We start from the raw sequence: 15,775 nt of genomic DNA, 5'->3' as shown, positions 1-15,775 counted from the left end.
TCCCTCGGTCAGGAAGATCCTCTGGAGGAGGGCATGGCAACCCCCTCCAGTATTCTTGCCTGGAGAATCCCATGGACAGAAGAGCCTGGCAGGGTAAAGTTCAGGAGTTTGCAAAGAGTCGGACACAACTGACGTGACTTAGCACTTAAGCACAAGTAAAATATAAAAAGCACTTATGTGTTTGCTATTGCTTTTTTTAGATTCAAAATACATTGTTTATCATATCTGCTAATATTTCATTTTTCAGAGGCAAAGTCACCACCCAAATTAATAGTAGTAATTAGCAGACTAGGTTTCTCACCACAGGCAAATGTCTGACTTTAACAATTACAAATGAGCATTTAGGGACTGAACCAGGAGGAAGTACAGTCTCTGAGAACAAAATGATTATTTAACATAATTTTATAAAGAATAAGATATCCATATTAATTCCTACTTAACTATAGACTATATAAATAAATTCTTCATATTCCATTTTATTAAAATTTTATTTAATGTTAACTAATGTGATGTGGAGTACTTCTGAAAATATTTATTTAATAATTTTGCTTTCTATTCTGTTGATACAGAGTATATGAATCTTACTACAATGAATTAAACAAAGTATATTAATTAATTATTATAGTTACAGATTCAAAAATTCACTGTTTAACATAAAGGAAAGCTTTAATACTTAGTTCATTAATTGACATGATTCCTAATATAAAAAGATTTTAATAACTATCTGTGGATTATATTGATGGATAGAAGAATGAATTAAAAAATCAACTTGTGGAAATATCTTTGATATTTGATTACTGTATTAATAAGATTACTTTTGACAATATACTATAGAGATCTTGCTAAAGAGCAATACCTTGGAGAAATTAATTAGCCTTATTGATCCTCAGTATAACATATATAGTAATTATTACCAAATATGGTTGATCTGTAAGGAACTTTGCAAATATATCTTATTATAGAGAAGCCTCAAAAATGTTACCTACTTCATGTCTGCCCTCTAACACATATATAAATTAGTTCATAGGAATTAGAAATGTAAGAGCCCAGATTATTATAACTTTTATTTTGAAATAATTTTAAATATCAGAGAATCTGAAAGAATATCACACAGACTGTTTATCACATCAGCTATATATTTCATATTTACAAAGGTGAAATCACCTTCCAAATTAACAGTACTATTAATTAATAGTAGTAGCATCAAATAACAGTAGAGCTATCAGAATTAGCAAAAGAAAAAAAAACACTCAATTAAACATGAGTTTCAGGTTAAAAACAAAGAACTTATTTAGAAAAAGTATATTACTATAGTATTTGGGACTTATCTATACTAAAAATATTTTTTTTTAATTTCGGTGTCCTGAATTTTATCTAGCCACCATATTTCCTAATTGTTAATATTCATCACATTTCTCTATCATTTTCTCCATCTCTGTTTCTCTTCCTAACTAGGTACATGCATGCACAACATAAACATTCATGCATGATTTTTTTTCTGAACCATTTGAGAATTTGCACACATCATGTTCCTTTTCCTGTGTGCACTTCTATGTTTATTTTCTAAGAACAGGAATTTTTTTTGCATGACAGAAAACTACAAAAATAACTGAAATTCAGTGTTGAACACATACTATTGGTTAATACGCAGTCCTTGTTCTGATTTCAGATTTGTCCTGATATTGCTCCTTAGATAATTTCCCTCTGGTCCATTGCTCAGTTCAGATCACATACTGCTTTTGTCTTGATTCTTTTTTTAGAAATATTTATTTAATTTTTTGGCTCTGCTGGGGCTTAGTTGTGCCATGCAGAATCTTTAGTTGCGGCATGCAGGATCTAGTTCCCTGACCAGGGATTGAACCCAGGTTTTCTGCATTGGGAACTTAGAGTCTTAGCCACTGGACCACCAAGGAAGTCCCATTTGTCAAAATTCTTTATTCACCTGTAACCTTAAATATCCCTGAGCCTCTCTGTAACTCATGATATTGTCATTTTTGGAGGAATCAAGGCCAGTTGTTTTGTATACTATCCCTCAACTTGGGTTTGTTTGATGTTTCCTTATGACTAAGGTTATGCATATGTAGCAGGGGTACCACAGAAATGAAACTGTCCTAAGTCCAACATATTATGAATCACATCATGTTGGTTTTTCTCTACACTGATGATGGTAACTCCGACCACTAGATTAGAGTGATGTCTCTCAGATTTCTCACCTGGTGTAAAGCTAGCATTTTTTCTCTTTGTAGTTAAAGGAACATTTTGTGGAGATATTATGAAACCACATAAATATCTTTTTTCTCATTCAGTTTTAGCCTCAGTTGATCACCATTGCCTGAATAAATCATAACTATGACAGCTGCAACCTGGTAACTTTAACTTTATTATTCTTTCTACATTTATTGCTGTAGTATTAAGCATTGACAGTAAGAATCTTTTCTTCTCTCTTGTTTATATACGCTTGAACTTAAAGCATTTGTGTGCACACACAATAGTGTTTATAATGTTACATACTAATACTTCTGGACCTCCCATAACATTCATTAACAAGCACTGTCATTTGTCTTTCCTTTGTGACATTTATTCTAAATTATATTTCATGTGACATTAAAACTTATTCGTTATGTTTTTTTGGTCCATATTTTTGGAGAATTATGTGTTCCTCTTTTTTATGGAATTAGTCTTTGTTTATAAATGTCTTGTTTTAAAGCACTGATATTATAAAGTCCATCTGTTACTTTTTTAATATATTAAATTTCCATGTATATTTGGTCTATTTCTTGACTTTTTATTCTGTGAAAGTGAACATGTTAGTTGCTCAGTCATGACTGACTCTCAGTCTGACTCTCTGTGATCCCATGGACTTTAGTCCTCCAGGCTCCTCTGTCCTTGGGATTCTCCAGGCAAGAATACTGGAGTATTACAGAATACTGTCCATGGCACAATACTACTTGTATCTCCATGAACCAAACTATTTGAGTTTTGGTGAATTTATAGTAATATCTGGTAGGGCTTATCCCCTCTCATAGTTTTTCATTATTTTCATTGTTATTATTACAATTTGCCTTTTTTATATAAGGTTTAGTGTCCATTAGGTCTAACCCCATGAAAAATGATTGCTGTTATTTTCCTTTTTAGTGGGTAGGGAATTAAAATTTAGAAAGCAACCTAGATAATACAAATATCTTTATAACTTTGAGTTGCTCTAAGAACAGGTGATATTTTCCCATTTGTTTGAGTCTACTTTTTTGTCCTTGAGAAATATTTCTAACTTTTCCTCAGCTGGTCCTCTACCTAGTTCTAATTTTTGTATGTTCCTTCAGTTCAGTTCAGTCGCTCAGTCGTGTCCAACTCTTTGTGACCCCATGAAAAGCAGCACGCCAGGCCTCCCTGTCCATCACCAACTCCCGGAGTTTACCCAAACTCATGTCCATCGAGTCAGTGATGCCATCCAGCCATCTCATCCTCTGTCATCCCCTTCTCCTCCTGCCCCCAATCCTTCCCAGCATCAGAGTCTTTTCCAATGAGTCAACTCTTCGCATGAGGTGGCCAAAGTATTGGCGTTTCAGCTTCAGCATCAGTCCTTCCAGTGAACACCCAGGACTGATCTCCTTTAGGATGGACTGGTTGGATCTCCTTGCAGTCCAAGGGACTCTCAAGAGTCTTCTCCAACACCACACTTCAAAAGCATCAATTCTTCGGCACTCAGCTTTCTTCACAGTCCAACTCTCACATCCATACATGACCACTGGAAGAACCATAGCCTCGACTAGACGGACCTTTGTTGGCAATACCCTCATAACTTACTGAATTTTTTTCATAATTCATTCTTTACATTCCTTTGAGTTTTTCAAATATACTTTCAGGCCAGCAGCAAAAAAAAATTTAAAAGATAATTTTATTGCTTCTCTGTCTGTTTTATCTATTCTTATGCCTCTAAATCATTTCCTATAATCAATTACATTGATCAATATTTGATTGAAAGTGCTGATTCATGCAGAGACTGTAGGTATATTTGCCTTATTCTTTTTGGAAACACCATTACTGTTACTTATTAAATAAGATGATACTGACTTTAGAAGACATGCATGTGTATGTGCATATATACACACACACATAATCTGTACATGTGTATATATGCATGTGTGTATATATACACATAATACTTGTGTTGATATAGATACATATAAAAAACATTAATGTACATGCATGCATGTGTGAGTAAACATGTGGAAAGTTTTCTTAGAGTTTTAAACACTACTTCTGTTCCACTCTTTTGTTTTATTCTTCAGGAATTGAAATAATATGAATTTATTCCTTCTCGTCCTGTCTTCCATTTCCACTACTTTCCATTTTACCCTTTTTAATCTTCTTTTAAAATCTCATTTTTATTCTTTTGGGTTTTGTTCATTGTTGTTCATTTCTATTATTATTTTCTGAATTTATGAATCAGTGTGGTTTTTCATATTGTTAAATACTTTATGAGTAAATCTAATTCCATGTTAACTGTTATTTTGGGCTTCTCTTGTGGCTCAGCTGGTAAAGAATCTGCTTGCAATGTGAGAGAACTGGGTTCGATCCCTGGGTTGTGAAGATCCCCTGGAGAAGGGAAAGGTTACCCACTCCAGTATTCTGGCCTGGAGAATTCTATGGACTGTATAGCCCATGGGGTTGCAAACAGTCGGGCATGACTGAGTGACTTTCACTTAACTGTTCTTATACAGATTACTTCAGGGTGAAGTTTGTTTCAGGAAGAAACTTCCCCAATTGGCATATATTGTTGACTCCATACTTTTCTTGTTATTTTTGCCGTATTGAAGCGTTTTTGCAAAATTCCGACTTTAACGGTGCTCTGTCACTGTTGTAACATCCAGTTCATATTTGTTTTAGTAGTATTAATGAAAACAAATTAACAACTGTATATTAAAAGTTATTTTCCAAGATACATACTAATAATGCTTAGTTTTACTTCATTTCAATTCACTCTAAAAATGAAATTTTTTCTGATTTAGCAATGCTATTAAATTTTTAATAATTGTAAATTAACACACACTGTAAGTAATGAATAGTAAAGTGCCTTTCCTCTTGTTTGTATTAAAAAGAAATTTATGTAATGAGAAATAAATCTTAGTTCATTTAATGTTTAAATTAATACCCATTTAAAATTTAACAGATAAGAATCCAAACTGGAATATAGCCTTAAATGTCATTTTCTTAATATTATGACAAGATTCTATATATGTCTATTCTATAACAACAAAAAAAGGTGTTTTCCCATTTGTTTTCATGTATCCTAACAGGAAATTGATGCTAAACTTAGTAGGGTAATTGAGACGTTCTTTACAAAGACGTGGGAAAATATTAAGGACGACCAAAGAGCAGGGTCCTCTGAGGCCAGCCACATGGGAAAGCTATGCCGCCTCTTCTGTAGGGGCAAAGGGCTGGGTGGCTGGCTGAAACCTGCGGCAACTGCTAAACAGAAAGTGACAGCTGGCGGGAGCTGTGGCCATCGACAGATGTGGCCATCGGCAGAAGGGCATGATGAGCCCAGGTGGGCTGGCAAGGATGGAGGCAGGTAACAAGGACACTCCTCCCTTCTCTCTCACAATGCACTCAGTCTGCAGAAAGGCTGAGTGTTCACTGCAGCCTAGTATTTAATTGATACATACTTTTACTACTAGATAATTTATCTTTTCTAAAGTTTAGCATTTACTGGTCTTCCACTTTCTTTAAATCTTTTTCCATCCAAATATTTTTCCTATTTTATTTCATTTCTTACTCTTTTTTCTCAAGATTTGTATGATATATACATACTTTAAATATAACTGTATATTAACTATGATTCTGTCATAAATGCTACGAGTGTTTTTCTTAGTTTGTCATGTGATCTTTAATTTTCTGCAGTGCCTTTGAGGTTATATTTTGTGGGGTTAAGTATACTGGTGGTGGTTTAGTCACTAAGTTGCGTCTAACTCTTGGGACCCCATGGACTATAGCCTGCCAGGCTCCTCTGTCCTTGGGATTCTCCAGGCAAGAATACTACAGTGGGTTGCCATTTCCTCCTCCAGGAGATCTTCCTGACCCAGGGACTGAACCAGGGTCTCCTGCACTGCAGACAGATTCTTTACCAACTGAGCTATGAGAGAATACTTAAGTATACTAGGACTTATTATTTCTTCTGGAGATTTTTTTAAAAATTATAAATATCTTTCTTAATTATTTATTAGCCTAATATACTTGTAGACTTTTGTGATATCTACAATTGAAGTATAAACATAAGCATAGATACTTAAAACAGCTCCAAATATTTATTCTTGTGAGGTTTGACAAAAATTCCAAGGAGTATGTATTGTGCATGTGTGTGTATGTGCTTGTTTCTATAGATAATTAGCCCAATGAATTTTAAAATAATCTATTCCTTTTCATTTTATATGTATCATACCAAGAGTCTCTTTAAAGATAATATAAATTGTTTAATTGATCCACTTATGCCAGCATCGCACTGTTTTAATTATTATAGATTAATCATTTGGGGCTTATGATAAGGCAAGTCACTTTGATGCCTGTTTCTGCTCAGTGAGGCTCATCTTTTACACTGAATCCTTCATTCAGTTCCATCAATTATTTCCCACACAGAGACTGTAAATCCAACAGAGATTCTGTGTTGAGAAATCTGGGATGTAGAGTAAGAAAATGGAACCATTTACAGAATACTTTATGCAAACTCAAAAATGTACCTCGTCCAATTTGGCAGTATAAAGCCCTCCTCACATTGCATTTATGTAAATTGGCTTAGGTGATCAAATCACCCGTAAGCCTTTTCAAATTGTCATTCATAAAGGGAAAGTATAAAGTGGCTTTATATCTATCATAAAATGTGTGTGAATAATTGTTTGGTTTGATTTCTGTATGGTTCTAATCAATGGAATATAGTTTTGAATTGAGAGTTAAAGGCAACCCAAATGTGGGAAGAAAATTATTACCTAGCTTCAGTTCTGATTCCCATTAAAGCAGAAGTTATTTCCACACTTTTTAAAATAAGTGCTAACATGTCCAGAAGCTATGCCTGCTTCCGTGATGAACATGTTTTCTTGCTGCACCTTGGGGAACTGGGCTCGTGAATGCACAACGTTCAACAGCTCGCTCATTCTCTGGGCCACCTGCTAATTTGCTGTAAGCAACAGAAGTGATGATGATATTTTTGTTTCTTCACCCACTAAATTACCTTCATGCCCCAAATGTCCTAATTGGTATTCTGTTCCTCAAAGCCAATAGTTGATTTCCACAAGGAAATGAAAATGCAGGTGGGGTTGTCCTCAGAGGTACGTGAATCTTATGACATGCTCTCTGCCCACCACCTTTACTCAGAAGTGACACCGTGCTCAGCATCACTTGATGGGGCTCCCACGTTAAGACTTACAAAATCCAATTTAATTTAATTAACTATCCTTCTGACAATTCATTAGCAGCTTCTTTCTTTGCCCCCCTCCACTTGAGAGACTTTTTACAAAGTCTCTTATAAATAAATACATGTGATTTGTCATTCTTATGATATTGACAAAAACAACTAGATTTAAAGATGAAGTTTTGGGTGTGAGGAATGGGAGGAAGGCAAGAATGAAAATGAATGTTTAAGAATGCAGAGAAACACATGCACACAGGATAAATCAGCCTGGTGGTGGCCGGTGCACGGGCTCCGGTTCATATGCTCATTTAGCCAACGAGGAAAATCTCCTTTAAACCGAGTAGGAAATGAGTTACCAAATTAACAATTCCTTCTTCAGCACATATATGTTTCATTGCAGTGCTTCTACCATTGCATAGGTCACTTCTGACCTGAGAGCTCTTCACAATTCTTAATCTCATTAGTGTAAAAACTACATCCCCTGAGCACTGACTGGCATGATCTCTGGGCAGAAAGATCAACTGCAGGAACTAAGCAGAGTATCTCCAGGAGCCTCCGAGCTGCCGTGCTATGAACTGGCTCTGCAGACAGCTAATGCTTGAGAGATCTTTCAGTAAGAAAACCAGCTGATGCATCGGCTTTGAACTAGTGGCACAGGCAAACTCTAGAAGGGTGAAATGCTGGCGTCTCCACCTCTGAAGAGCCCAATGGCCACACCAGGCTCATATTACGTAACCACACTTTCTTCACAAACGCTGACTGCCTCGCAGTCCGTCTGATTCCCCAGGTTCAAAGCCAGGATATTTTGTGTTATTTGTAACAAACTAAGGACTCAGCCTCACCTGCATTTCCTGCTTGTTCTATACTACTTACAAAAGTATTCTGTGGTCCATGAGTCTGTTCAATGATTGATTTACCATGTTTACAAGCATTTATTACAAAGAAGAACTGATGACAGGTGGCAGAACTTCAAGGAGAAAGAATACAGTCACTGGCCTCTGAGCTAAGCATCCTGCCAGGGAGACAGGAATATTAAATAAGATATTATGGTAACAGTTGATAAGTACTGTGATAGAATTTGAAGGGGCTGTAACAGGTGGCAAGATCACATAACCTAGTCAAGTGGGACCAGATGAAATATTTGATAAACACTAGTTGGGCATCATTAAATAAATAAGATGACATTTAGGCTGGTGCCTGAAAGATGATTTGGACTTGGTTCAGAGGAAGGGTGACAATGTGGAGTAGGAATGGTGATCGAGACAGGCACAGGGATGAGTAGGGGAGAGAAAAAGGTGTCTGAGGAACTGAAATAAGGTCGGGAGAGCTGTCACCGGGGATGTGCCTGGGGGAGTGATCAGAGTAGGGCTGGAAAGGGGGGCCATGGAGGTCTCCCAAATCAAGTCAAAGAAGCTGAAATGCATCTTTATGTATCCTCATGGTTACAGAACTCAGAAGGTGCCTACTAAATACGAGTAGACTTGCTTTTGTATTACTGAGAACATCAAGTTTATAAATTTCTGAGCACTAAATGAAGGTGTCATACGAAAACACATAGCACACTGAAGGTACTCTGAAACTGAATGACTTGGCCAAATAGAAATTATAACTTCACCCATTTGTAATGATTTTGCAATGCACATATGTGCAAATTTCCTTATTTATCATCTTAGCAAATAATATTTTATCTTTAAAAATCGTTCTTTAACCTTTGGCAAAAGTTTAATTTCAAAAAACTTAAAGGCAATGAAATAGATGATTGCATATTTCCATTGCAGTGAGCTATAATTATAAGCACCTTGAATGGGAGCACTATAAATAAAAATAACTCATCAGGTTGCTTTTACAACCTGAGCAATGCAGAGTAATTAAACCAAGAAATTAAAATCTGTAAAATTAAAAATGTAATTCTATACATCAAATCTAGCAATGATTTTCAAGGAACTAATAGACTTCCCAGTTCAAACAGCCTGCTGCTGTTGCTGCTGCTAAGTCGCTTCAGTCATGTCCGACTCTGTGTGACCCCATAGACGGCAGCCCACTAGGCTCCTCTATCCCTGGGATTCTCCAGGCAAGAATACTGGAGTGGGTTGCCATTTCCTTCTCCAATGCATGAAGGTGAAAAGTGAAAGTGAAGTCGGTCAGTCGTGCCCGACTCTTAGTGGCCCCATGGACTGCAGCCTACCAGGCTCCTCCATCCATGGGAGTTTCCAGGCAAGAGTACTGGAGTTGGTTGTCATTACCTTCTCCATCAAACAGCCTAGTTTGGTTAAGTCAATGATTAGTGTGTTTGCTATTTCAAACACTGTCTTCCATTAGCAAATTCACAATTTAAATTTCAAGTCAACTTAATTTGAATAATCCACATAGGTTAAAAATGTGTGTGTTTCTGGCAAAGGCTTTGCAAGATTGGTTCTCATTAAAGCTATCTCATAGTACGATTTGTATTTGTATTGTGAAGCAGTCTTCCTAGTTACAGAAACACATGCTGTTGCTGATGATAAATTATTCATGCTATTCTACTTCAAAATGTTATGGTCAAACCATTACAAGCTATGAAATACATATAGGGTGTTTTTTCTACATGTACTTGTAGAACACAATCCAAACACAGGTCTTGAAATAGAAATATAAAGGAAATTAGGAACTGATGATAATTAGCACACCATTGGCCAGTTGTCCTAGTCTATGAAAAACAGACAAATCGTGAGAAACAGGAATATCAAATAGTAAGGGGTTTTTTAAGAAATGAAGATTTTCACTCAGACCTCCCAAGAACACCATTCCTGGTGATATGCAGTAAGTGAAACATAGATAGAACAACAGAAGAATAAAGGTTTGATGATTAGCTTTGACTTTGTGAACAGCTACCTAAATAGGAACTATACCAATAAATTCTGTTCTTCTACCTGTTGCTAACTGCTCCCCCCCTTTCCCCTGTTACCTTATATGAACAATGGTATAGCAATGCAGGGGCCCTGAGTTTGAACTAGATACCACATGCTCCAGCTAAGACCCAGAAAAGCCAAATAAATATATATATAAACAAATAAATATTTTTAAAAGAAATAAAAGGGTGAATTTTGTTTAAAAAAAAAAGAATCAGCATATAAGAAATGTGTCAAGAGGAAGAGCTGAGAAAGAAGACTAAGGAGGGAAGGTAGACTATTGGAGATTTACAAGGAATTTCTTGCTAAATGACAGGATATCTTCTATCCTAATGCAGTTAGGTTCACAAATTCTATGGTATGTTAGGATGAGCACAGAACTGTACTTTAAAGAGTTCTGGCCATGATTTCTGCCTTTGACTCTGAGATGTCACAATGATTCTGTGTCTCTAAGCCCCATTTACTTGAACTGTAAATGTAATAACTATAATACAGAGAGTGGCCATGGGATCATGTACAATGTCTGGAACAAAACTAACACTTCATGAGTGCTCAGTAAATGTGCATTCCCTATTTTTCTCTTCAGTATATTATCTCATGTTCAGTTCAGTTCAGTTTAATCACTTTGTCGTGTCTGACTCTCTGCGACTCCATAGACTGCAGCATGCCAGGCTTCCCTCTCCATCACCAACTCCAGGAAATTGCTCAAACTCATGTCCATTGAGTTGATGATGCCATCCAACCATCTCATCCTCTGTCATCCCCTTCTCCTCCTGCCTTCAATCTTTCCCAGCATCAGGGTCTTTTGCAAGGAGTCAATTCTTCACATCAGGTAGCCAAAGTATTGGAGTTTCAGCTTCAGCATCTGTCCTTCCAATGAATATTCAGGACTGATTTCCTTTAAGATAGACTGGTTTGATCTCCTTGCGGTCCAAGGGACTCTCAAGAGTCTTCTCCAATATCTCAGTTCAAAAGCATCAATTCGGCACTTAGCTTTCTTTATAGTCCAACTCTCACATCCATACATGACTACTGGAAAACCATAGCTTTGACTAGACAGACCTTTGTTAGCAAAGTAATGTCTCTGCTTTTTAATATGCTGTCTAGGTTGGTCATAGCTTTTTTTCCTAGGAGAAAGCGTCTTAAATTCATGGCTGCAGTCACCATCTGCAGTGATTTTTGAGCTCAAAAAAATAAAGTCTGTCACTGTTTCCATTGTTTCCCCTTCTATTTGCTGTGAAGTGATGGAACCAGATGCCATGATCTTAGTTTTTTTAATGTTAAGTCTTAAGCCAGTTTTTTCACTCTCTTCTTTCACTTTCATCAGGAGGCTCTTTAGTTCTTTGCTTTCTGCCATAAGAGTGGTGTCATCTGCGTATCTGAAGTTATGATATTTCTCCCGGCAATCTTGATTCCAGCTTGTGCTTCATCCAGCCCAGCATTTCATATGATGTACTCTGCATAGAAGTTAAACAAGCAGAGTTACAATATACAGGGTGGTGTACTCCTTTCCTGACTTGGAACCAGTCCATTGTTCCATGTCCAGTTCTAACTGTTGCTTCTTGACCCGCATGCAGGTTTCTCAGGAGGCAGGTCAGGTGATCTGGTATTCCCATCTCTTCAAGAATTCTCCACAGTTTGTTGTGATCCACACAGTCAAAGGCTTTGGCACAGTCAATGAAGCAGAAACAGATGTTTTTCTGGAACTCTCTTACTTTTTCTGTGTTCCAATGGATGTTGGCAATTTGATCTCTGGTTCTTCTGCCTTTCCTAAATCCAGTTTGAACATCTGGAAGTTCTCAGTTCACGTATTGTTGAAGCCTGGCTTGAAGGATTTTGACCATTATTTTGCGAGCATGTGAGGTGAGTACAATTGCGCACATGTGAGATAAGAACAATTGCACAGTAGTTTGAGCATTCTTTGGCATTGCCTTTCTTTGGGATTGGAATGAAAATTGACCTTTTCCAGTCCTGTGACTACTGCTGAGTTTTCCAAATTTGCTGGCATATTGAGTGCAGCACTTTCACAGCATCATCTTTTAGGATTTGAAATAGCTCCACTGGAATTCTATCACCTCCACTAGCTTTGTTCGCAGTGATGCTTCCTAAGGCCCACTTGACTTCACATTTCAAGATGTCCGGTTCTAGGTGAGTGATCACACCATTTTGGTTATCTGGGTCATGAAGATCTTTTTTTGTATAGTTCTATGTATTCTTGCCACCTCTTCTTAATATCTTCTGCTTCTGTTAGGTCCCTACCATTTCTGTCCTTTATTGTGCCCATCTTTGCATGAAACTTCCCTGGTGGCTCAGACAGTAAAAGTGTCTGCTTGCAATGCAGGAGACCTGGGTTTGATCCCTGAGTGGGGAAGATCCCCTGGAGAAGGAAATGGCAACCCACTCCAGTACTCTTGCCTGGAAAATTCCATGGATGGAGAAGCCTCACAGGCTACAATCCATGGGGTCCTAAAGAGTCAGACACGACTGAGCAACTCTACTTTCACTTTCACTTTTGCATGAAAGGTTCCCTGGTATCTCTAATTTTCTTGCACAGATCTCTAGTCTTTCCCATTCTATTGTTTTTCTCTATTTCTTTGCACTGATCATTGAAGAAGGCTTTCTTATCTCTCCTTGCTATTCTTTGGAAGTCTGCCTTCAAATGGGTATATCTTTCCTTTTCTCCTTTGCCTTTCACTTCCCTTATTTTCTCAGCTATCTGTAAGGCCTCCTCGGACAACCATTTTGACTTTTTTCATTTCCCTTTCTTGGGGATGGTCTTGATCATTGTCTCCTGTACAATGTCACAAACCTCTGTCCATAGTTCTTCAGGCAGTCTGTCTATCAGATCTAATCCCTTGAATCTATTTGTCACTTCCACTGTATAATCATAAGGGATTTGATTTGTAAATTGGTTGAATACTAAGAAGGAATTCTGAGCCATTTTTCCCACAACATGTGTGAATTGTTAGCCCTTATTTTCCTTATTCTTTTTTTTAAGATTTTCTTTGATGTGGACCATTTTTAAAGTCTTTATTTTTGTTACAAGATTGTTTGTTTTATGCTTTGGTTTTTTGTCCACAGGCATGTGGGATCTTAGCTTGCCAACCAGGGACTAAATCCATACCCCCTGCATTGGAAGGGTACATCTTAAACAATGGACCACCAGGGACGTTCCTCCCTTATTCTTAACTTGGGCCGCTTACTAACAATTTCTTTACAACTGAGGGAAAATGTTCTGCTTCATAATTCAGAATAAATATCTTGTGATTTCTTGATTGATTTTATTGATTGTATTTCATACTACTTTGGTTATATTTCTCATTTTCTCAGTTTAGGTGTTCTTCCATGCCATGCCATTTAAATAGTTTTTTAAAGCCCCTATGGCGTTTTACAATCAAACAGCCCTAGTTGAGATCTCAATTCTCTTTAGTGAGACATCTTGGTGGGGTGGGCAGAGGGGAGGGGGTGAGGGGTGTGTGTCATAGAGCCAACCTAAGTGCCCATAAGAGTATCTGCTATAGAAACAGCACTTCCTCCAAAGGTGTGATGGAAGAACCATTCTCTGGTTATAATACTGAATGCCATGAATAGGTTAAAATATGGAGCTAATGTATGAACAATTAGATAAAACAAAAGTAATCCTTTATGTAGTCTAACAGTTAACTTTATGCAGAAAATAATATTCTAAAATGTAGAAGAAAGATACAAATTGGCAAATTTCTTCTCTACATATCATTATAAATATGGAATTTAAAACATAAGTTTCAAGTTGGTCTTGATGGTCTTGAACCTAAATTTCCCAAAGATAAAGCCCCAAATAATTCCACAGACCCACCTACTCATGATTTGCTCACAGTGTTTCATTGGTACACTTGAATCTCCAAGATTCAAACAACCAAACCAAACCAACTTTAGAGACAACAGTGAGCAAGACACAGTCGTAATTAGCATTGGAAATGCACTTTCAATTCATGTTAAAAGTTCAGAGGATTGGCTATTAAATGTACCAGTACCGAGTTCCTATGTTCAACTATTATTGCTCTTAAAAGTTGATAGAGTCCATGATGATTGTTACTACCGTGACGTGATCACTCACTCAGTCATTTCGACTCTCTGCGATCCCATGCCTGGCCACCAGGCTCCTCTGTCCATAGGATTTTCCAGGTAAGAGTACTGGAGCGGGCTGCCATTTCCTGCTACAGAGATCTTCCCAACCCAAGAATCTAACCCAAGTCTCTTGCATCTCCCGCACTGGCAGCCAGATTCTTTACCACTGTACCACCTGGGAAGCCCCTATAATCATGACAGGTTCTGAGATTTATCAGACCCCTACCTGTTTTGAAATCTGTATTCATTAAAGTATCTCTAAATGGAAATTTCAAATTGAAATGCTTATTTCTAAAGCAATGAATGAGGTTATTAAACTCTACTCCCCTCTACCATCCACCTGGTGGACATGAGAAGTTTATGCTGAAAGGAAACTGAGCATGTCATTCAAAAAATAAATATTTTAAATGTCATTTGAAATTTTTTTCAAAATACTAATGACATTTCCATCAGTGAAATTTCTTCAATCTTGTCTTTTAAATTATATTTATTTTTAAAATCCTAAAGTAAACTTGTACACATGTCTGTGTTCTGTGTGTGTGCCTGTGTATGCCAAATATTGTTACTACTGGTCTTTTTAACTTCAGACATCAAAATGATTCAAGAATAGGAAAAACATGTGTACAAGAAAATATCCTAATTTAAACTTGAATACTCTCATACACCTCATTATTTCTTTTACAAGCACAAGTTCTATGTTCAGTGCTTATTTCACCCCACCAGAAGCATGAGAACAGAGAGATTCAGTTCTTAACAACCATCTGGGGTTAGATATCAGTTTGAGGACTAGATACACTTCACCTAGTTTTCCACCACACAGGTAATTTTGCTTCCGCCAAATAATCTAACCAAAACTCTAAGCATAGATCATTGTTTTAAAGAATTACTTAATGACCCTCTTGGTAAACGTCTAAGGAAATGCACTGAGTAATTAAATGAAAAGTACAACAATTTACAGGTCTGTGATTTTCTGCTGGGAATTTTGTACAGGAGTTAGAATCCCTTAGTCTAGCTAGGTCAGCATCTTACCCGCTGGCATCGTGGCTGACTCCGCAGGCCATTTACACACACACTTGTTCTGGGCTTTAGCGCTCACTGATTCGGAACAGACCCTTTTCTGCACCTCTCCTTTTCTACATTTTCTGTATCCTCCCCTGTAGACTTTATTTCTCTTGCTTCTTTGCTCAGCTCCTGAAATCTATAGGGAATCATGTATTTAAAGGACACTGCATGGACCAACTGGCCTTCTTTGCAGAGTTCTCTTCAACACAAAATTCACAGTTTTTCTGACAACATCCAAAATAAAGTCTGTATATTTCTTAAAAGCCCATTATCTCCACTTTGTCCCTGACTGGTAAGAACATTTCCTTCAGCAGTC

This window comes from Capricornis sumatraensis, chromosome 20 (genome assembly GCF_032405125.1).
Source record: "Capricornis sumatraensis isolate serow.1 chromosome 20, serow.2, whole genome shotgun sequence".
NCBI lineage: Eukaryota > Metazoa > Chordata > Mammalia > Artiodactyla > Bovidae > Capricornis > Capricornis sumatraensis.
This window is presented reverse-complemented; position numbering follows the sequence as displayed.